The 24,382-nt window shown below is 39.5% G+C and overlaps 1 long non-coding RNA gene across 2 annotated transcripts; it reads left to right on the forward strand.

The window, feature by feature from the left end:
• On the forward strand, positions 1–23,985 carry LOC112654838 (uncharacterized). 2 transcript variants are annotated; one of them, XR_003133416.2, is made up of 3 exons: positions 1–66; positions 21,769–21,910; positions 22,978–23,985. It is a non-coding gene; the product is annotated as an uncharacterized LOC112654838 (long non-coding RNA). The 2 variants fall into 2 exon arrangements; XR_004805331.2 differs by lacking the exon at positions 1–66 and adding an exon at positions 11,338–11,566.
• The last annotated feature ends 397 nt before the right edge of the window (positions 23,986–24,382 follow it).

A 24,382-nucleotide genomic window follows, 5' to 3' on the forward strand; every position in this document is an offset into this window, starting at 1 on the left:
AGGGGAATAGCCCGGAGGTGTGCACAATGTGGAGCGACAGCTGTTTCGTGGAGCAAGGAAACCGAGGTAACCCTTCTTAGTGGTCAGTTCTCCTTATCAGGGGGCACTTTTTTTTTTTTTAAAGTTTGTAGGGCAATATCCTAACTAATTCTTTTCGGAGAAAGCTCAACCACGAACCATTTTCGTATCGCTTATATCAGAATTCTCAATCTTGCTTGTGTATTAGAATCACTTGGGGTGCTCTTCCCCACCACCCAAGCAAAGAAGGCCGGACTGGACTTTCAGAGTTTCTGATTCAGCAAGGGTTTTTTTTTTTCGTTTGTGTTTTGTTTTGTTTTGTTTTGTTTTGAATAAGGTTTCACAGGTGATTCGGATGCATGGCCAAGGTGGAGGGCTGCTGAAATCAAGTGAAGTTCCAGTGAGGGAATTTATCGGAAAGGATTTCTTCTCCTAATTCCCACATTCACTGAAATCTTTTGTGCTTCTGAGATTACTTTAGAATTGCAAGTTGAAGAAGAGTCAGGCTCTTTGGTGGTAAGGTTCCTATGATGTTGTGATTCATCCATTGCAAAGAACCATTTTGTCTTCCGTGGCGCTGATACAGGAGAGCTTGGTTCTTGTCTCACGGAATTGAAGAATGAATCTTGGGGACACAGGAGAGTCAGTAAAATGATAGAAGTTTATTAAGCAAAGGTACGGAGAAAGCTCTCAGGAGTGAGAGGGATTCTGACAGGGTTGCCACTGAGGGTTTTTTGACTGGCCTTTTATTGGAACCTAACCAGGGACCCCAAGGCCTTGAGATTGTGCTGCCTCAAGTGATTGACAAATGGCTGGTTGGGGGGTCTGGTGAATCTCATCTCTAGGATTGTCTGGTAATCACCAAGGGGAGATACTCCCTAACACCTCAGAGCTAGGAGCCTAGTTTACTTTCTTCTCTGTTTTTATTGTCTTATCTCTGTTTCCTTGGGTTGGAAACAGCCTTGGGTTGTTGGAAACCCTTGGGTTGGGTTGGATAGGAGCCTGACGCTGGACCATTTGGTGTCCTTGGGGTTTATGGGAGCCCACAGATTTATGGGAGCCCAACTCTGGGCCTTTCCCTTATCTTTCCCTGCCTAGCCCCAACTATCCCTAACTCCTTCCCACATCAGCATTGTGCGGGTCAAGCGTGCTCATTTGTGTGGACAGATCCTTGAGTTTCTGTCTTTGAATTTCCTGACAAGGCTTAGAGTTGATGATGGCCCTGCCCTCAGGTAAGTGCTGGCAAAGACCACGTCTGCTGAGGTAGAGAGGCAGACTATGGCATCTGACACTCAGACACAGAAAAAATCGTCCCCAATTTCCAAATAATATGGAAAATACTAAAATTTCAGATTAAGACATTTTATCACTTATTTTCATCTTTTTTTTTTTGACCTCAGGAAGTACTCTAAATCTTATCACAGGATATGAGATCATTTTTAGATTCTGTGTCAGCACATAAGAGATTAAAAACAATTTACACAACTGAACGCATCTTTCTCTTATATCCTTTCAGTGTAAATGCATCCAGCTTATATTTTATTATTTTACCTTAAAATTACTCCCATTTTCTACATATGATTTTGCTCTTCAGAGACAGTGGTCTATCTTGTACCTTTTCTTCCTTTTCTCTTTTACAAGGACTCTCTATAGCAGGTCCTTTTCCTTTTTTCATCATGTATTTAAGGAAGAACCATACTCTTTTCCAAATACAAAAAAAAATTTAAAAATAAATAAATAAAGCAGAGGACTGAGGTTTGAATCCACACTCTGCCATCCACACTGACTTTACTCAGCCTCTTTGAGGTTCCATTTCCACACCATTAACATCCTTTTGATGATGATTATAAGGGCTCCCTAGGGCTGTGGAAAGGAAGACAAATTCAGATGGCCTGCATATATCATGCTTGTGCTTATTAGTCCCTGTATCTGTGACTTTATTTCCTTCTTTCTTCTGCAAGAAGAAATCCTTAGATACATAGTTCCATCCAGAGCCTCTGGGTACTTGGTCAGGTCCCTATGTTCTTGAAACCATTGTCATTTGCAAATTTTAAAACTTTCAAAATATGCCTCAGGGTTGTCTCTTAAGGATATAGTAGGGAGTACAATGTCTCGTAAAAATTCAAATTAATCAGGGCTCAATCATTTCTCCATCTTCAATTCAAAGAAACTCTTGGAAACAAGAGATAGCCTGTTTTCAGTAAAAGGAAAACCATTTTACAAACATTATCAGTGCACTTCCCTTTGCTCCCAAGTACACTCAAAAGTAGCTCTACAAAAAAAAAAAAAAAAAAAGCTCTACAAACTAGCTTTCCTATTTAGTCAATGGTACCATCATTGATACAAGTAACTACAATCTTTGGGACCACATTTGTCTTTGTTTTTTGCACTCAGCACATACGGATCACCATGTACCAAACAGTCTTTGGGTTCTTTATCAATGACTCAGTGTTATCTCTAATGTGAAGCTTCACTGTGCCTACCTTATGTTGTTGGCTCTTCTAATACATCTGACACCATGTTGCTGGGTTATCTTTTCCTTTATTCCAATTCAGTGTGATTTGCTGGATCTGGGCCAAACTTCTTGCCTGACATAAAGCTCCTGAAACCTTTTCATCTCTTCTGCTTTGTCTACCACTACTACCTTACTCTCCAATATGTGCCTTCTACCCCCCTGGCATGGCAGCCTGGTCGGTGTCTCCTATCCAGAAGGCAATGCCTAAATGGTATGATTTCATCTGTGCTGGCCACACATGGAATCCAGGCTTTTCCTCATCTGCCTCTACACACGTTAGGGACACATGAAGCCCTTGAACCCATGAAAAGTCCAACTCTTAGGAAAGTGTTCCTTTCCACTAAAAGAAGCCACGAGGATTTTTCTTACTAATTTGATGAAAGTCTGTTGTCTTATCTTTTCATTCAGGCAACTATGTTCTATTTACTGTCTGTCTTGTTTCAAGAGGTTTTAAGGAACATTTCTGTGAACCTCTCACCACAGTGATGAGCCTATAGGTCAATTTAGAGCAGAAAATATGTTATTTTTTGAGACAGAAGACCAAAGTTTGGGTCTCAGTTCTACAACTTATTAAGATTCTAGGCAAATTATTGCAACATTTCCCCCCTTGGTTAGTCGGTTTTGATTTCTAATCTCCAAAATGAGGAAAATAACATTGATCCTACTCAAACTAGCACACAGGATTATTATGTATGACAAATGAAACTTTTTCACTGTCAATACTTTGTAAATGGTGATAGCCATACACACTTGGAATATCTTAATTTTTATTTCTTTGTATCTACCAAAGTGCTAGCACAATGATAACCACTGAGTGGGGCTTACTATAAACTCCAAAAATTGGATTAAATTAATATTATATCTTTAATAAATTAACAAACACACGTGTAATTATAGCATACTCAGTATTAGGGTTTATTTTACTAGAAGGATGCAAAGGGGTGAATATTAGACGCCATTTAGAATTCACCAAAGCATTTATGATAACATGGTGTACTCCCGTCGGCCTTGTGCTGTGAAGTAGGCATGCAGGTTCCTAGTGTTCTGATATAGTAGTTGGTTGGTTGGACTGGTAGTGGGAAATCTGAATTTCTCTGGGTAATAATCAGAGGAGTGAAGGTATAAATGAATTCATCTTTACTCAGATAAATAAATAAATAGTAACTTTCATGACCCTTTCCTCTGCATAATACAATTCCCGACATAGAGGTGAATGGCAAACTGATAAAATTTGTTATATGTTTGTGACTAGTATGTACAGAGAGTCGGAGTCAGATTCAATCCTGGGTAGAGTTCTCAGTGGTATCCCAGCCTTTGATCATGCTACCAACACTTTAATTTTAAAAATGTGACAAGATCATTCGAGTGTTCTAAGATCTTAGTAGCAGGCATAGTACAGAGTTGAAAGCTGCCATGAAGTCTGCTACTTAGGCGGAATACTGTCCTCTGAGGCACTCACTGACAAAGAAGTAGAATGTTAAATAAAGAAGTCGAGAGGCAAATCAAGAAGAATAAAGGATATCTGGAATGCTGTCAAACATAGTACAGACTTTATTAGACACCAGATCTTGACCCAAATTATGAACTAGTGAGTATTTAAGGCCTAGATTTAATAGAGGTCTCATTTATAGCTCCAAGTAGTCTTATAATTATTTCCCCCACATATTTAATGTTAAATACAAATCAATGGTGATGTTCAAAATTCTGTTAGTATGCCTGAGTTAAAGAGGATTTTTTTTTTTTTTTTTTACTAAATAGGCATTCTGGGAGACTAGTGAGTCAACATAAGACAATTGTTATATCTAAAACAGAGTGGACCAAAATGATGCTACAAATCTGCCAACAACAGCATACTATAAAATACAAGTAGAACTGACTTCCAGCAAAAATTTAAAGCAGAACCTGTGTGCTTTCTTCTTGTCGATTCAACCTTCCCTAGGCTTCTGGTGTGCTTTGCGCTGCAGTGATTGTCCACGGTAGCACTTTTCCATCTCCCTTGTCCAATAGTCAAACACATTTGCTCAGTGTTTCCATTTCCCTGTGATCTCCTGAGTGACTAGTTACCAATTTTGAGACTGTACATTGGACTATTGAATTAATGTATTACTATCCCTCTTCTTCCCTGTATTTCATTTGCTTTTCAGTAGCATCTTTTTGTGCATGCTAAAAAAATAATAATAATAATCATAATCATAATAATAATAGCTAATTTAATGGCATTTACTACATGGCAAGCATTATGCTAAACACTTCACATTTATTAGTGCATATAGTCCTTCTATCAACTCTCTAATATACTATCATTAGATCCATTTTATAAATGAACTGAAGCTTAGAAATGCTAAGTAGGGCATGAACTGAGAAGTGGTTTTGAACCAAGACAGTTTAACTCTGCAGTCCTTACTCTGAACTACCAAACTATCCTCCCTAAACATGGTGGTGGGGAGATATTCAGAGAATTATGGGAGACACTTGTACACTGGAGTCAGAAATACCTATTTAAATTCTGTGTCTGCCCCTTACCGGCCCCTTACCGGTTGTGTGGCTCTCTGAAATTAATTTTCTAAGATGTAGAAGAGTGACAATAGTACTTACATCGAAAGTTTCTCATGTAATTAAATCAGTTAATGCATATAAACACCTACCACCATAGTATAAAGCATTCTTCACATATCTGAGTGTACAACTGGTTGGAAATGGGGATGATATTTTTGTGCAAAGGGATTTTGCATAACCGTTTAGCTGCCCTTTTCAGCCAGTATATGGAGCAGGGCATATGTGGAATACTTCTAACAGCAGCATCAGATGTGTCAGCCCAGTGCTCATCAGTCAGAATTGGGAGAAGGTCAGGCCATATGAATTCTAGAGACAGAGGTGCTAGTTACCATACCTACTGACCAGAGGTTACCTGAATTACACTGTCATGAGATCCTCAGGTTGACATGCATTTGTTGGTAGCCAGCTTTTAGAAAGAGGTGATAAAGTTACTAAGCAGATATGTATAAAAGGGGGCTGTAGAGGATCCCTGAGTGGCTCAGTGGTTCAGCGCCTGCCTTTGGCCTGGGGCGTGGTCCTGGGGTCCCGGGATCGAGTCCCGTGTGGGGCTCGCTGCATGGAGCCTGCTTCTCCCTCTGCCTGTGTCTCTGCCTCTCTCTCTCTCTCTCTCTCCCTCTTTGTCTGTCATGAATAAATAAAATCTTAAAAAAAAGGAGGCTGTATCCTAAAACCCAAGTATATATGATATACTTACTTTCTATGTGACTGTACAATTTATACTTCATATAAAATCTGAAAACCACTGTAAATGTTTCTCCTGTCTCTACATTTGACATATCAGGTAGAAAGTAAATTATAATTTGTTTATACTTTCTTCATATGTTCTTTGAAATATAAATATTTTAAAGAACTATAAGCTTTGGGGACACCTGGGTGGCTCAGCAGTTAAGTGTCTGCCTTCGGCCCAGGGCGTGATCCTGGAGTCCCGGGATTGAGTCTCACATTGGGCTCCCTGCATGGAGCCTGCTTCTCCCTCTGCCTGTGTCTCTGCCTCTCTTTCTGTGTGTGTCTCTCATGAATAAATAAAATCTTAAAAAAAAAAAAAAAAAATATATATATATATATATATATATATATATATATATATATATATAAACTTTGAGATTTGTTTGACCTTTGTGTGAGTAATTCTTTTTTAACTTCATATGGTAAAAAAAAATCTGTTAAGCAGCTCTCTACATTGTTCCTTCTGATTCTGTAGACATCAGGAAAGATGTTACATGTACCGGACTGTGGCATGCAAGGAACAATGTTAAGAGATCCACAGTAGCCAACGATGTCATGAAGACTGCATTCAGAGAAAACAGTTACTTCTGTTGTTGAACTAATAATACTTAAAAATGTTTATCTTTCAGAACTGAATTCTAATAGACAAAACAAGTCTTGTTATTTTAAACATGATTTGGAAAGAGCACTGAGAACATTTTGCACCTGATACATGTCATTAATAGTTTACGTTAGCTTCCCATATAAGGGAAGATACTACCCTACTTTATAAATAGGTCTTGTGGGAAAATTGCTTCTTCCTTGAGGTTAAACAATCTGATATACATTTTTAATGTAGGGATAGTGTAAGGCAATGTGAAAGCTAACCCAGGTTAGATTGTAACAATGCCAAACCCCCCAAATAACAAAGACTTCATCATTCATGGTGTTTTAAAGACTCATTAAATTTAGTTTCCATAGTTTATGGAATATATAAAGCAGCTAGAAAATACACTAAAAAAGACTAAATGATTTTTCTTAAGAGTTAAAAAAGCAGACATTAGCTAAGTGGGATAAAATGTCATATGGGGAGAATGTTTGGGTATAAATAAATTCTAATGAAGTTAAACATATGAAAATTATAAGAAGCAGGTGACAATGATTACCAGCTCTTTTCCTAACTCAGTAAGGATGGAAAAGGAAATGGTTTGAAATTGCAGTAGAAGAGATTTGGGTTAGATATCAAAAAGAACTTCCTTGCTGTGAGGACTGTTGATCACTAAATAAAGGATAGAGCACAATCTTAAAGAGCTCCTTGGAGACATCTAAGGATGGGATGGTTTAAAAGCAGTCCTAGGGATCCCTGGGTGGCGCAGCGGTTTAGCGCCTGCCTTTGGCCCAGGGGGCGATCCTGGAGACCCGGGATCGAATCCCACATCAGGCTCCCGGTGCGTGGAGCCTGCTTCTTCCTCTGCCTGTGTCTCTGCCTCTCTCTCTCTCTCTGTGTGACTATCATAAATAAATAAAAATTTAAAAAAAAAAATAAAAGCAGTCCTACCCAATCACAGTGGCATTGATAAGATTGTATCCTTAAGTCCTTTTTAGCTTTGTCGGTGAAAGTTGGTCCTTGTGTGTACATGTGTGCATGTGCATGCACTGTTTAAAGGTGAATTGGTGGATTCCACAGTACAGTGACAAAGCTAGGTAGCTGAGTGAAACTCAGATAACTTGTGAAGACGCAGAGTGATGAAACAAAGTCAGAAATCCTCAGTTTATGGAAACTAAGTACTGACTTTGAGGTTATTTTAAATGAAGCAGTACATTGATAGAACCATCTGTTTCTATGAAAATCAGAAAAATTTCCATATAAATCTCCCCTCTCTGCCCTGCCTTGAAAATATCATTTTAAAAACTGCAAATTTGTAAATAAAATAGAAAATCAGAATAAATCTTAAAATAAAAAGCCAGAGTGCCAAATATATCAGTTAGAGCTCGGCTCTGCGTCTTCCTTTGCATTCAGATAAGGAAATGAGAGCTTAAGAAAGCTCAGTGGATTATTCATGTTCCCTTGCTGATGGCAAAACCAGGGATAGACCCTCAGCAACCACCGTGGTGCACTTCCCGGATGGACCCCCCTCCCCAGCCCACCCTATGGTCTCATTCTGTCTCTTGGGGGGTGGGAGCGTTGGTTACTGAGACAAACAGCCAGTTTCTTCTCCAGGAATTCCCTCTTTCTCTGGGCATGTCCCCTGCCCAAGGCAGCTGCCTTGTCCAAGTCCATCACTCCTTCCTAGGGACAGCCTGTGTTCAGTGACTTACTTGATGTTGGGGCCAGAGGGAATTCAGAGGACCAGCCTCTCTGCCTCAATTCAGGACAACTCTGCAGGGCCATTCTGGCTTCAGGGCTCATTCCCAAACATCAGCTGAAGCCTTTGTGTCAACTGCCAACCATAGTTCAATTTCTCTATCTGTCCAGTTCTGCTTCTTCTACTTACAAAAGACAAAAGAAGTTTCCCAGAATGCCTATGTTTCTCTCTGTGTTATCACCACTGTGGAAGGTGAAGGGAAGCAATGAGTCAAAGTGTTAAATTTGGAGGTGAAGTAGAATAGATTGGGAAGGTAAAAAGAAGAAGTGGAATCAAACTACTTCCCCTTTCCTTCACCATTAGCGCTATTTGTACCCAGAGACTGAGACGAGCGGATGGACCCAAATGTCTTCTGATTGGAAGGTGGTCTTTTGTCTTCACAGTCTCCCATATAATTTCTTATCACCTACCTCAGTTCCTTTCCTCTACCTATCCTTCAAATGTAGGTAAACTATTGGGTAATGTGGGCATATTCAGTAGTTACCTTTGAATTGTAAAATGAGGAGTTGAAATTTCTAGTCCCGAGATGATCATAAACTCAGCTTTTGTTCTGATCTACTCCTACTTTTGAAAAGCTCCTTCAAACCTATCTTCTGTACTCATAGCCACTAGCCAATGATACCCAGCATCCCTGCACTTCAGGATTCCTTAAATCCTGAATACTAACCATGTGCGATGTGATAGTAGGTATGCTAGTGCCTGGGGAGGTAGCCACTAGCCACCTGTGGCCATTTAAATAGAATTACAATTAGATTTGTTAATCAAATCAGATGAAATTAAAATTAAAAAATAAGTTTCTCAGTTGCACTAGCCACACTTCCAGGGCTCTATAGCCACATGTGGCTAGTGTGGCTAGTGTCTACCATATTGGACAGTTTAGATAAAGACTATTTCTAAAAAAAAGAAAAAAAGAAAAAAGATATTTCTTTCACTGTAGAAAGTTCTATTGGACAATGCTGTGAAATCCAAAGTCTTCTGAGTATGGTCCTCACTATATTTTGCCTTATGTGGATAGAACTGATTGGTGCTGATGATTTGGAGTGAAGGTCTAGATGGAGCCAGGTTTTAGGCTCCACCAACTTCCTAAATAATTCAGCTGTGGTCAGAAAGTCTGGAGTCCTTTACTGTCCTCATCACACTGCATTCAAAATGACCCCTGTCCCTTCTCTTTCCATTTCCATTGCTATCCTTCTTATCGTCAAGATGATCACGACAGCTACAAGAAAACTGAGCGTTTTCTATGTGCCAGATGCTTCTTAGATATCATATTAACTAATTTTCATGACAATTCCTTGAGGTGGATTATCATCCCCGTTTTACAGTTGAGAAAATTGAGTCTTAGAGTAATCAAATGTCTTGCCCAAATGCAAACAGTGGCAGAGCTAGGATTTAAACCAACATCTGTCTGCTCCCAGAGCTCATCAACTGTAAGATTACACTGCCTTCATTATCACAGACTTAGATAGCTGGAAAGCATCTAGCTGCTTACCTGTTCTTACTTTCTTATCCTTACAGCTCAGACTAGGTATTTTGTTAGACTAATTTTTCTTAAATCCCACATTCCTCTTCAAAATCTCAAAAATCTTAAAGTCTCTTTGTCCTGCATCTACTCTGAGGCCTGGTCCTTTTAAAAAAAAGGGGGTTTTACTGGTTTTATTCTGGAATTCATAAATGTGTATACTTTATTTCAAAATGCATTAAGCTAATGACTTTTACTTCTCAGGATTTTTTTTTTGATAAAAACATTCATTTTATGATTATTCTTGTATACATATGATCATGTCCAGGCTTTAAGAGTCCTTTAAGTTCTACATACAACCAACTTGAACTTATTGTCCATCTTTCTTTAAGGAACACCTTCTTGTTTCTAAACAGGAGAGTCTTCTTGTATTTCAGAAACATGATTGTTCTCAAAGTATAATCCAGGCCCCACAGTTTGCCACTCAATCATACTCCCTTGAATTGGTTACTGACTGACATTCTGTATTTAGTAATGTGCTTAATAAATATTTACTAGTTGACTAAAATCACACTAAAATAAATTTGTTTATTATTTAAAAATTATTTATTTATTTATTTATTTTTTAGAGAGAGATTGAGAGAGAGAGAGAGAGAGAGCATGAATGGAAAAGGGGGAATGAGAGAGACAAGCAGACTCCACACTGAGCATGGAGCCTGATTTGGGACTCGGTCTCAGGACCCCAAGATCATGACATGAGCCAAAATCAACAGTTGGAGGCTTTACTGACTGAGCCACCCAGGTGTCCCTAAAATAAATTTAAATTATGCTTCTAAACTCCACTAACAAGAAAAAAGGCTAGAGATGTTATTTTCTAGGAAATGCAAAGTGACTGGAACTGTTCTAAATGAGTATTAAACACTTAGGTATCGAATTTCTAAGTACAACTTTTGAGAAAAATTGTTGTGAAATGACCCACACGTACCATGATATAACCTTCCTTTAGCACTCAACCAATCAGGAAACATTTTACAGTTGTAGAGGAAACCAATTGCTGGCAAATAATCCTTTCAACATGGTATAAGCCTTGGAAAGAAATCACAACAAAATGAGTAGGAATGCATCTGAACTTTGGCTTCTCCACAAAGCTTTGGAAAGTGCATTAAATCCTCAAGAATGCCAGCCTAAAATCCAATTAATGGAAGTGTGGGTTTACATGTGGGTGGGGAAGGGGGAGAAAATGCAAGAGGGTCAATGCTGAGTTACCTTTCAGAACAAAATAGTCTATTGGAAGAACACTGACTTGGGTTTGGAGTGAAAATGATTTTGGGATTTGAGCCATTCTTTGCTAATTACTGTGTCTTTGCAAGTCTCTTATCTAAATCTTTGATCTTCATTCTTCTCTATAAAATGTGGGTAATGGGAACTGTGGAAGGCAAATTAATGACACCCCCTGCCCATGATGTCTGTGTCCTAAATCCCTGGAACCTGTATGTATTTTACCTTACATGATAATAAGGGCTTTGCAGATGTGATTAAAGATACGCACCTTGAGATGGGCAGATGCTCCTGGGTTATTCAAGTGGGCTCAATCTAATCACGTAAACTCTTAAAGCAGAAAACTTTTCCTGGCTGAAATCAGAAAAATGACAGATGAAGCAGCAGGATATCTGAGAAGGACTCACCCTAATGTTGCTAGCTGTGGTGGAGGGGGGAGGCATGAGTGAAGGAATGGGGCAGCCGGCAGAAGCTGGCACAGCTCTCAGATGACAGCCAGCAAGGAAATGGGGACCTTAGTCCTGCAACTGCAAGGAACTAAATTCTTCCAACAACCTGAATAAGCAAGGAAACCGAGTCTCCCCCAGAGCCTCCAGGAAGAAATGCAGCCCTGCCGACACCTTGATTTAGCCTGATGAAACCCTCGTTGGATTTCTGCCCTACAGAACTGTGAGATGATAAATTTCCATTGTTTAACTCACTAAATTTGCGGCAGTTTGTTATGCAGCATTAGGAAAGTAATACAACAATACTATTCCAGCTACTTCACAGGGGTGTTGTGTGGTCACATGTATAAAAATGCATTGTACATTGTAAAGTGGCATAGACAGTCTGTTATCAGTGACGTCTTTCAGCAGCAGCAGCATCAGGCTCTATCCTGCTTTTGAATTGCCAAGTTTAAAAATGTCAGTCTTAGAAAATAACAGTTTCCATTTACTAAGTTATCTGCTATGTGCAAGATAATCAATATGTGTGATATAATTTCACCTATACCCTGATCCTATGAGATAGAAGGTGTCACACCATTTTAAATATGTGGGACCTGGCCAGAAATGGACTCTGTTGGATTTTACAAAAATTTACATTTCCCTTTTTTTATTTTTTAAAGTTAAAACATTTTTTATTAAGGTATAATAGACATACAACGTTATATTAGTTTCAGATATGCTTTATATTTCTAAGGATTTATTGGCTTTCAGGAAACAGTCAGGGTGGGAAAAGTTTAGAAATGTAGTTCCAATGGCAAAGTACTAGGAAAAACTGATGATAAGTTTTTCTTTGCTCTTTTTTGATCACTAAAGAAAAAATTAAACTGGAAGTTATCAGAGAGAAAGAGATGCAGCACTTGAAAGTGATTAAATATAAGTTTTTTTCCAGAGTGGTGTTCATGAGAATATGCACAGTTTACCTTTGGATCTTGGCTTGGAAGATCCCTCCTGCTGAACTGTGGGCTGTGATCAGATACAGGTCCCAGGGAGCTGTCTGTCATATGCACACGCTGTGTGATGAGAGAAATTAAAGGAGAATGCTCAGCTTGAAAATGAGGCTTAAGGTACAGGGCTTTGAGTCCTGAAATCCCAAACACATCTCCATGGAAGAAAATGTCCTTTGAAAATTAATTGAAGACTTCAGCCCCACGCTTAGAGATATTCTTACAAACTGCAGCGGACTTCAGTGATGTTCTTTTATGTAGTCAGAAAAAAACCCTTTGTTTTTTGATAGAGAATGCTGGAAATGGCAGGTCATAGGGAGGTAAGCAAATAGGGAAGGTAAGCAAATATCCTGGGTTACTTAATGATTTAGGTGCTATTTTCCACATTTAAACGATGATGTCAGTGGGCATGTGCTCTGAGTTTTTTAGTAATTATTTGAGTCTCTGCATCTGGTTCCTCAATTCTCCTTCTGCTGCAATGTGTTTGTGTCAAGTTTGGGGATGTAGATTGTGGCCTTGGGAAAAAAAAAATGCTGGACAAAGTTAAAGAAAACACACCCATACACTCATGACTTTAGTTCCAGGGCTGGCCCTAGCGAAAGCTATGAAGTAGGCAGATTTCCTTTCTCCTAGGAGTTTGCACTTCCCTATTCTTGGCTCTCTCCTTCATCTCAAACTCTTCTACTGCCAGACCCCAAAATACTCTGTGTTACCCCCCTCCTTAACAATACTTAATATTGGCTAAAGATTAAATAAAATATTAAATAGAATAAATAGAAAATATTAACACTGATTTACCCTGTGTTATCAACATACCTAAGGGTGGTTACACTTTAATGGAAACCTTGGTAAGTGTGGTTATTTCAAAGGCAGGGATTTTTAATGGTGACACTGCAGGATTTATGGGTAATGATGCCTTCTTGGAGCTTTTCAAAATATCAGTTAGTAACCAGTTGCCTAGTTCAACTCACCTCAATATTGTTCCCTTCTCAGCCTGGGTGCCGACTGGGTGCAGCTAAGCTTCCTAGGCATAGTTGCTAGCTGTTCAATAGAATCCACCAGTATTTGGATATTCCAGTTATAATTAACATCTTACTAGGGCTGTGAGTAACAAAAACAGCTGTGATAGAACTCACATTCATTAAACACTTAAATCTGTATTCACAATTAGTCCCACAAAACTTAGGCCATTTTAAGAAATATGGCAGTAATGCTATATGCTTAAGTCACGATTTCCTGCGGAGGGTGGATTATCTGACGCTGATTATAAGGCTAAAGTCAATGGTAGTGTTCAGTGTGTGTTTGTTGAGTGGATCATGCCTTAAACAACTGGGCTTTATGTGCTGCAATAGGACACATGAGAGGATCAAAGACATGGTGCTAATTGCTTGTGTCGATGACTGTTCGTGATTGATGGACGCCTGTAAGACATGTGATTTTCTTTTTCAACTCTAGACTGGAAGAAAATGTTTTGCATGAGGGTAGAAGACTTTGGAATGTTCTCTCTCACAGCTTGCTTTCCCCATCAGTTCCAGCTAACCACTCTCTTACAGCTCTGAGCTACATTTGGATTCGAAATACTCATATGCTATTTTGAAAGATCTCTGACTCCTATACCCCAAGGAAGACTGGAGAAGAAAGACTCGTTTGCTGGGGGCATTCTTTCTTTCTGTGCTGGGTAAATCCACCATTGCTGGCTTCTCTGCGGAAAGGAATGAATCTCAATATCACTACTGATGATGGAGAAATTTAGGATCTTGTTTCGGATCTACTAATCGTTAATTGGCCATGACAATCCAATGTCGATGCAATAGAAATATAATAAATAAGTTATAGAGATAGATATTTGGACTGTTTGGCCAAGGTACATTAATAGTATCAAAATTGTGATATCTGCCCTATGCAGTGGTCAAAGCCGTAAGTCTCAAGGTCATTGTGGACACCTCACATATAACTCAGCACTTCAATCTTATTCCATTTACCTCCCATGTATTCTTGTGTATGGCCCTCTCTTTCTAGCCCCACTGCTATTGGTTTAGTTGCAGCTCTCATCATTTTTTATTTTTTCTTTTATTTTGACATAATTCAGACTTAAAGAAAAATTGCAAAAAATAGTAAAAGAACTCCCACATCCCCTTCACCCACATTCCCCAAATGTTAATGTTTTATGATATTTTTTCTTTCTATATATTTTTTTTCTGAACTGTTTGAAAGCAGACAGGAGGCATCTTTACCCCTCAATACCTCATGGTATGTTTTTTAAAAACGAAAGCTTTTTATTACAGAACCACAGTACAAGAATCCAAATCGGGACATTATCATCAATATAATACTGTTACCCGGTTAAATACCTAGTTCAGATTTCACCAGTTTGTCCTCTAATATGCTCATAGCAGAAGAAAATCCTGTATCACCTACAGCACACAGATGTCCTCTGTCTCTAGCCGATCTTCACCAGGACAATTCCTCAGTCTTTCTTTGTCTTTCATGACATTTAGATTTTTGAAGGGGGCAGGCCAATTATTTTGTAGACTGTCCCTCAGTTTGGGTTAGTCTGAAGGTTCTTCACGATCAGATTCAGGTATGCATTTCTGGCAGGCATACAGGGATGTCACGTGTGTTCTTTGCCGCAAATCATGGAGGGAGGCACCTGCTGTCAGTTTGCCCCATTACCAGTGATTTCAACTTGATTACCTTTCCAAGGAGGAGTCTGCTAGTTTCTCTACTGTGAAATTACTAATTTTTTTTGTGTGTGTATTTAATAAGTATCTCCTGGGGAGGCCCTCATCATTATTCACCAAGATTACATTAGAAGTCTGTGCTGGATATCTCCTGTCCACCCTGTTGCATCCTGTCTTACTCTTCTCCATCCTGCTGGATGGCCTACGAAATTGACCACTGTGAACTGTGCCAACTTGGTCCTCTGCTTTCCGGCTGGGTTTGCCCAATGGGAAATCCTGCAGATTAGAAAAGGTTGGAGGGTGAGGTCTAGGGACATGTCCCCTGGGTCTCCTCCCTGTAGTTTTCCTCCCCTAGGACAGGGGCAGTGCCTCAACGGAAGGTCAGGACATCTCTCCAACCACAACTCCCATGTTCTCTCAGGTGTAGATACCACTGGGCTTTCATAGACTCAGTCCTGACTTGTCCTTATGTCCATCCTGACCCAGGCAGGATGGACATTCAGTGCCAAAGACATCAGTGAATTTGATCTAGAATGAGCCTTTCTGCTCTGTAGCCAGTCCTTCAGCATGCCTGGAGACTTTTCCTTACTCCCACATCCCCGGTATAACTCGTGCCAGCACACTTCTGACTTGGTTTTCTGCTTAGCATCCTGACTGCCTATGGGGGTGGAGTCCTCCCCTGACCTTTTTTCCCTCTTCTTTCTTTCTTTTTTAAAAAAGTTTTTTTTGGGATCCCTGGGTGGCGCAGCGGTTTGGCGCCTGCCTTTGGCCCAGGGCGCGATCCTGGAGACCCGGGATCGAATCCCACGTCGGGCTCCCGGTGCATGGAGCCTGCTTCTCCCTCTGCCTGTGTCTCTGCCTCATTCTCTCTCTCTCTGTGACTGTCACAAATAAATAAAAAAAAATAAAAATTAAAAAAAAAAAAAAAAAAAAGTTTTTTTTGACTAAGGCTCCAGTATCCTGTTTCACTCTGCTGGCCTCTTTCTTCAGAATTCTGGACCCTCATCCCCAGACTCCCACGTATTTTGGAGGATGCTGTTTGAAATAGAATATTCTCCCAGATGTGCTGTCATTCTCCTGTGTGCCCTGCCAGATTCTTCTTCACTCTTTTTCACTTTGAATCTCTCCCCCTCCCCTGCATCCATACTGACCTATGTAGACTTACCAACCCTGGTCTTCCAATTTCTCGCTGGGTTTGGCCAAAGGGGGAGCCCTGGTAGGAGATCCCAGGGAGTGACTAGATAAGATGGGGGCAGTCATATTATCAGTTCCTTCCTGCTGGGGTGACCTCTAGCTGTCTACCTCCTTCTACTGAAGGTCAGAGACCTTCTCTAGGTGGTAATCTGCTTCTAAATTATAGGAACTGCTCCCACTCCTCAGTCCTTCTGGCCTCTGATGGTTACAGCCTAGCTGCATTTTCCCGTGTGGTTTGGTCCTAACCTTTAGAATATAGTTCCTTTATCAAACCTTCTTGAATCATCCTGAGCAGGACGGATGATTCCTCCTGGACCCTGACTCATGTAGGTTCTATGGTGACAGACCCAACCATTTCAGCAGATCACCTAGTGCTCAAAACCTCATTTTGCCAGACTTTACCTGCTCAGTGGATCTCAGATACTGATGACTGCTATAGCCAAGTGCGAGGATCACTGTGCTCTTCTGGACTGGTCATTTGGCTGTCGACTACCTCCTTGGGCACCAGTCCTATAGCTGGGTCAGTTTCTCCCTTTTCCCCTGCCCAGTCCTGGCCTCATTCCTCTTATCATTTACTCACACGTTGAAACACCAGTATGCCTTGCAGCAGAAGCAATGCTTGCCTAGGTGAAAACCCTAACCTCCCTATCTGTAAGCTGCATGAGACAGACTTTTAGTCTGGACCTGCCCCTTCTGAAGGTGGGACAGACCCCAGAAAAGTAGTCTTCGAATCCACTTCTCCTGTGGATTCAAAGATGTATCTAAAATATTTATTTATAAACCACCAAGGACATGCTTTCATTATGGTTCTATAATTTAGTTTGCTAATTTAAATTGATGGTTGCTTTAGATATTGAAAAATGAGTATAAATGAGCTCCATTCTGCTAGAATTTATTGTCAAGAAAATCCTGTACTTACTAGATACTCTTATATGTGTCTCCATCTATGTATATCTTTGAAAGTATTTAAAAAACTAAGCTGGTAGATTACTAGTCATGTTTTAATGTTTTTGGTTTACTGTTGTTTTAGGATAATAACATTTTCACACAACCCAGAAATGTATCTCTGTGAGTATCTTAAATTGTGCCAAGTACAGAGGATAGTTTTTAGTGAAATGCCCTAAATTACAATATGTTACTTTGAAGCATTTTTGGTTCAAATCGTATCATAAAATCACTACTTTTAGAGTTTCCTAGTCTGTTTCTTTAATAGCATATTAACTTGTTTGTTGGTAATGGGTAAACCCCATACCTTTTAACGGATAACAATCCACTGTGTCCTACTGTGACATTTTGGATTTGCTACTTGTACTCAGTTTTGAGTTGGTAGGTTCGTGATTTGATAGGCTTTGCTATTTGTCTTATGTTAAATGACTGATGGTCTTAGTCCAATTCTTAATGGGCTTGTGTTTATTTCTGTTGATGTTGGCATTAATAGGTCTTCTCAGCAAAGATGCCAAGGACCGACCTGGAATAGACTCTAAATTAATTTTCAGCTCTGAAGATGTTCTGTCTAGGTCAGGATTGAGGCCAACTAGTAGCGCAATGTTCTGGAACAAAAGTGTCACTGCTGTGTTTCCCTTACTCTGTGAATTGAAAAAACCATCAACAGCCATCAAAGATGTTAAATAAACTCATTAATTAGAAGGCACACAACATCTGGGATCTCACTCAGAATGTTTTAAGGCCCAATGCATTTAAGATAGATATAGGACAATTTTTCAGTAGATTCTATACGCAACTGTGTGGAGTTGTGATTATGGCCAGTGCTTTAATATTGAGAGGTAGCCTATATTGCCCCCTCCCGTCATTTTACTGATGAATAATGGACAAATATAACTGTGTATACTTGAAGTATATAATGTGATGATTTGACATACATATATATTGTGGAATGATTCTCAACATCAAGATAATGAACACATCCCTCACCTCACATAGTTAACTCTTTTAAGGGGTGGTGAGAGTGGTTAAGATCTACTCTCAGCAACTTTCAAGTACACAATGCTGCATTGTTAACTATAATCACCACGTTGTACATTAGAGCCTCAGAACTTCTTCTTCTAACTGCCCACATCTCTTTTTGTCTATGCCATCTATTTGATTTTTCTTTGCCGTTTGGTCAGTTACAAAGAATAATTAGGAGTAAGAGAAAACATTTAGGAGAAGAATAATTAGGAATAAGAGAAAACATTTAGGAGAAATGAACTGATAAAATTAGTTTTTAGAATTATCCGTTATAAGAGGTATACTGATTTTGCCCCAATTAAATTAAGAGCTGTATGTTTCCATTTACCATTTGAGGTAGAAGCATAGAATATTCTTCAAGGGACCCTCGAAATGACTCATCTCTGATTTAGAGATTAGGAAAGTGCTTGGACAAGTCACAGCTTCACTAGGTCTCAATTTGCTAATAACATTATCCTACCTTTTTAAAATGGCTGAATAAATAGGTGTAGCAATTCTGCTTGCAGATACGTTTTTTAAGTTGTTGGGAGTGGCAGTCTAATATTTTATGAATTCTTTTACTGGAAAAAGCTCTTGGTAATGAGGTAGAAATATCAGGAGGCTGAAAGAGGTAGAACTAATTAAAACATAGTTGGTTTTTTTTTTTTTTTTTTTACCCCTGTTCCCTAGGTTTTATTAAAACGTCTGCTTCTCCACTGCTTGACTTCTTGTAGACTTGGTCTAGTATATTGCTTGCTCTCGGCCTGGGAATCTATGCAGTCTAACTGTGTTGTGTTATACAATATAGAAGGCAAGTGGAAAAAAAAAAAAGGAGCCTCATGGTAAATGAGATTTGGACTCCCCCAGACATCTTTATCTAGAGGTGCAAACCAACCTGCTAATGGAAACACCGAAAGTCCTGTGCCCATATCGTCACTTCTAGATATAATGTGGCTGTGAAGTGGCAAGGGCAGGGAAAAGTATCAGTTCATGTATAGAAAACTGATGTTTCGATATCTGAAAATTGAGAGCTGAAATTTTAAGCACCCAAAATGAGAGGGCTGTCATGATGCTAACATTCAAGCTGGTTCCATTCAATCAGTCATGTTCTCATAGGGCTGTACCCCTTCATCCATCAAAGATGAGACAAACATAAGATGAGGCTATGACCTTCTGCAAAATAACTTCTGCCCAGATTGAATGCCTAGGTGACAAAGTGATAACATATTCATTCGTGTGCTAGATACATAGTGGGCCCAGCTGATAACTGAATTGAGAAACTACATTGCTGCTCTAACTTGGTTGCTCCTAAAGTAGGTTAATGGTTTACCTTAAGGCTAAAATCAATTTAAATAAACATGAGAACCATAGCTGAAAATGTTTCTCAACTCCCAACAGTGACTTAACCTGACTAGAGTATCTGAGCCCCGGGTCTTTGTACCCTGCCTCATTTTTCTTATCAACCAGCTTTTAGCACATGACAGTTGCAACACTGTGAGATTGAGGTCAGGGGAAAACTGGTCCCCAGACAGAGTTGAGTGTCACTGGCATACTGCTGCCACCATCCTGAGGCACTGAAGGGCCGACCCCAGCATTAGGAATTATTGAATAATTTTGAGGCCTAAGGACAGGACACATGGTTTGGGCCTTTGAACTTGATATTTTTGTGTCAAATCTAGCTTTCGGATATATGTGAACTGTCATAACTAATTGCCTTAGTTTCTGAAAAAGTGGCTTTGAAGCAGGAGAATATTAAATACAGTTAAGTAAAATTATATTACTAATGCTTTGCATTTACAAAATGCTTTCCCACGCATTGTCTTCTCTGACTCTTCTAATAATCCAGCAGGACAGGCCAGAGGATATTTTTATCCTATTTTACAGATGAAAAAACTGAGAGTTAGAAAGGCTGAGAGATTTTCCCAGGGACACAGCAGAGCTGATATTTGATCTTCTGGCTCCCAGTGCAGTGCCTTTCCATGGTGCCTCTCTGGTTGTCTGAGAGAGATAGACCTTCCATCAGCCAGCCGCTGACCAGCTAGAATGGACTGACAATGTAGAGTATCCAGAGCGATTTACCAGCAACTGTATCCAAGGTGTATCTTGTTTTTCTCTTTGTAAATTGAAAATGCCTGGGTAAATAATTTTATTTATTTGGCAATCGTGTTGCTTTAAGAGTATGCAATATAGCAAATTCAAAACAATTATCCTGAAAAATTTTATGTGTTTTTTCTTTAAGATTTTATTTACTTATTTACTTGACAGAGAGAGGGAGAGTGGCAGGCAGAGGGAGAGGTATAAGCAGATTCCCAGTCGAGCAAGAAGCAGGGGGCAGGGAGCAAGGGGCCTGATGTGCAGCTCCATCCCAGGACCCTGGGGTCATGACCTGAGTTGAAGGCAGATGCTTAACTGATTGAGCCACGCAGGTGCCCCTTAAAATTTTTGATTAAAAATGATATTCCATTGCACAGAAGTATAATTTCAAAATATATGTTAGGATTTTTCAAAGGCACTTTATTTTATTTTATTAAGTGCCTTTAGGGGAATAAAAGAACTCATTTACTTTGGACTTCATGAAAGCCTCAAAAGGTTTCTGCATTTATGAAAAAAGTTTCCATTTAGTGATCAGAAAGGCAATCCATTTTGCTGCCCATGGAATCAAGGAAAAGGAAACATGAACAGACCTAAAATGATGAAAGTCAACAAAAAATTATCTTATCTAATCCTGTATTATAGAAAAGAAGGAAGGAAAAGAAAAGAAGGAAGAAAAACTGGACAAAGTAGAAGTCTAAAAATGATTATTCTGTAATTTTAAATGTCTGCTAATACACAGACATTAACTTTGCTATTCACAGACATCTGAAGCATATTCTAGCTCTGTTTTCTGTAGTTTCTGTATTATGGGGAGTCTCTGCTCCCTGAAATCTCCCTTTTTTCCATAACTGTGGCTTTACTTCCAGAATGGTGTTTGCATTACCTATACTCCCCCCAGCCTTCCAGACATTTCACGATATTTATGAATAATCTTAGTCAGTCCTATTGCTTTCTCTAACAAAACTCTAACTTCAAAGATCAAAGAGTTAAGTTTATTTAAAAAAAATTTTTTTTTAAAAGATTTTATTTATTTATTCATGAGAAACAGAGAGAGAGGTAGAGACACAGGCAGAGGGAGAAGCAGGCTTCATGCAGGGAGCCTGATGTGGGACTCAATCCTGGGGACTCCAAGATCACACCCTGGGCAGAAGGCAGGTGCTAAACCCCTGAGCCACCCAGGGATCCCAAGAGGTAAGTTTAGAGTTGAAAAAGGAAGCATGGGCCTCCCCTGATTAAGGTGGGTTCAAATAATATATAAAATTCACGCCTATGTCATCAAGATAGGAATACCAAAGGATGAACCCCTATGAGTGGCAAATATCAGGGTGACCATACCCATTCCTACTTCTTTTAATGGTCATGGCTTTGGTGGTCTTGGGGAACATAAAGAAGCAGAGTTCATTTGGCAAGACAATCTTGGGAGATTTTACTATTCCATGGTATTTACTACGCAATGGAGAGACAGTAACCTATAGAGTAAGCCTGATGATAAGGCATATTTTCATAAAGATTTTGAATTTCAGGCTTCCACGGTAGCCAAAGAAGATGTGAAACTGGCCTCTTGAACTAGAACTCTGCATGGAGAGGCGTGCTGGTCTTAATACCACAGTTCGGGGATATTATCCTTTAAGCAGATTTTTGTGAGATGCCATAAGGACCTGTCAGGTAAGACATCGATAAGTCACAAAAGGGGGATGTTGGTGGCTTTTCGTGAACTGCGTGCTGACATAAGAACAAAGACAAAATTGTTGAGGGGTGAAAAACTGTCCACTGCAGTGCTCTGGAATTTAAATGAAAGGTATTATTGATCAGAAGAGGAGGAGGTAGAGACAGACATTAGGCCTGACTCCTGAATTGCAGGATGGCACATGGGCTTAGAGAAGCTCACTTGAACACTAGGCCCAGCTGCAGAGAGCTCAAGAAAAGTGTGTCTTTTGGCCATAATTTCAGAAATAACAGACATCAGGGCTTCCAACCAATTGGGTGGAGCACATTGGCAGATATCACAGTGGTTAAAGCTCTTTCCCTATTTACTAGCTTCCTTGTTTTTTTTTTTTTTTTAAGATTTATTTATTTATTCATTCAGAGAGCGCGAAGAGAGAGGCAGAGTCACAGGCAGAGGGAGAAGCAGGCTCCATGCAGGAAGCCCGATGCGGGACTCGATTCCGGGTCCCCAGGATCACACCCCGGGCTGCAGGCGGCGCTAAACCGCTGCGCCACCGGGCCTGCCCTAGCTTCCTTGTTCAATTAATTTTTGTGGCTGCAGATCTTCGGATTCTTGGGTTATTTATTATTATTATTTTTTAAAGATTTTATTTATTTATTCATTGGAGACAGAGAGAGAGGCAGAGACACAGGCAGAGGGAGAAGCAGGCGCCCCTCAAGGGGCCAGATGTGGGACTTGATTCTGGATCCTGGGATCATGCCCTGAGCAGAAGGCAGACACTCAACAGCTGAGCCACTCAGGCGTCCCTTCTTGGGTTATTTAAAGGAATGTGGAAACTCTTTGTCTAGAATGAGATTTTCTTAACCACATGACATTTATCATGTTTGGGAGTCAGATAAAGCCCTAGTTCAAGCGAACATAAAACTTTTACAAAGTATTTTAAAGGTTTGATAGTATACTTTCTGCAACCTTCTAATGCTATTCCTCGCCTGCTTATCAGGGCAGCCCATTTAACAAAGAGAACAATTTTGTCCAGGGATTTTGAATTATTCTTTGTTACTTACAGACTTTCCATGTCATGGGATCCTGAGTTCTTGGAAGTTTATTCATCAGTTGCGTCAGAGACAGCTGGGGATAGCAGAGTTGTTCAAAAGTGATGAGTTGGGACAACAGAAACAACCCAAGGAACACAATGAAAGTTAGTATCTGGCCATTCTCTCTGCCTCAGTGTGACAGAAAACTCTTAGCAGAGAATTAGAGAAGGGGAGTCAGCATTCCATGTCTATTGAAGATTAGATACTCAACCTCTGTAAACTCAGATCAATGAAATCTTAATTTAGCAAAATCGTTCAACATTGAGATTGTCCAAAGCTAATTTACAGTCAGTGGGTCCTGGGTCACTGTTTTAAATCTTAGCTTCAAAATGTGTCCAATTTAAGACTGATTTGGAGGCACCTAAGCAATCAGAGATATAATGACATAGAAATGTATGGTTTGAGGATGAATATCATAACTGATTGTCTAGAAACTGATAATTCATTTGTCATAATACCGAAGTGCATGTGTGATGGCAGGAAGCAAGAATGTCTGATGGGCATCGAGACTCTCAGGAACTCTGCTTCGGTCTCACCTCTCAGGGTTATCTGTGTGACCTCTCTGGTTTCTGTCAAGTAAAGAGGTGTATCAGTGTTTCCCAGTTTTTTGTTTTTTTTTTTTTAATTCAAGCACTTTTCAGTTAAAAATATAATCTACTAAAGTTCCTTAGAAATTAAAAATATATATGTTATTTGTGGCCTATCGGATAAATGATTTGAAAGGCATGTAAAATTTTCAGATCGGGTCTTTAAGATTACTGTATAAATTCCTATTCCTTTCCTAGGTATTGTTTTTATATAAATTGTGGATTAATCACTGTATATTTAAATACATCTTTTGACTTAGAAAATGCTTAATTTTCTTGAATTTTCATGAATTTTATTGTATGGGAAAAGGCATAACCTATTGACAACCAACAAAAAAATTGTAATGTTTTATTTGGAAGTGAATGAACATTAAAACATAGCATAAAAGTCAACTGCCCATGATGCATGAAATCTTGACCAAAAATTGCTTTTGTGGGCAGCCCGGGTGGCTCAGCAATTTAGTGCCCTCTTCAGCCCAGGGCCTGATCCTGGACACCTGGGATCAAGTCCCACGTCAGGCTCCCTGCATGGAGCCTGCTTCTCCCTCTGCCTGTGTCTCTGCCTCTCTCTCTCTCTCTCTCTCTGTCTCTCATGAATAAATAAATTAAATCTTTAAAAAAATTGCTTTTGTGTGTATCCTTAGAATTCTTATGTTTCACTTCAAAAAAGAGATAGTTTATTTTTGTAATTTTTGCCTGTTTCTAAATGATAGGATTAAAAGAAAAAACTTCAAGCTGCAATTTCCAAGCACTTACCCACAAATAACACATTGAGAGTTTAGAAGGTCTT

The sequence above is a fragment of the Canis lupus genome, chromosome 15, assembly GCF_003254725.2.
Source record: "Canis lupus dingo isolate Sandy chromosome 15, ASM325472v2, whole genome shotgun sequence".
NCBI lineage: Eukaryota > Metazoa > Chordata > Mammalia > Carnivora > Canidae > Canis > Canis lupus.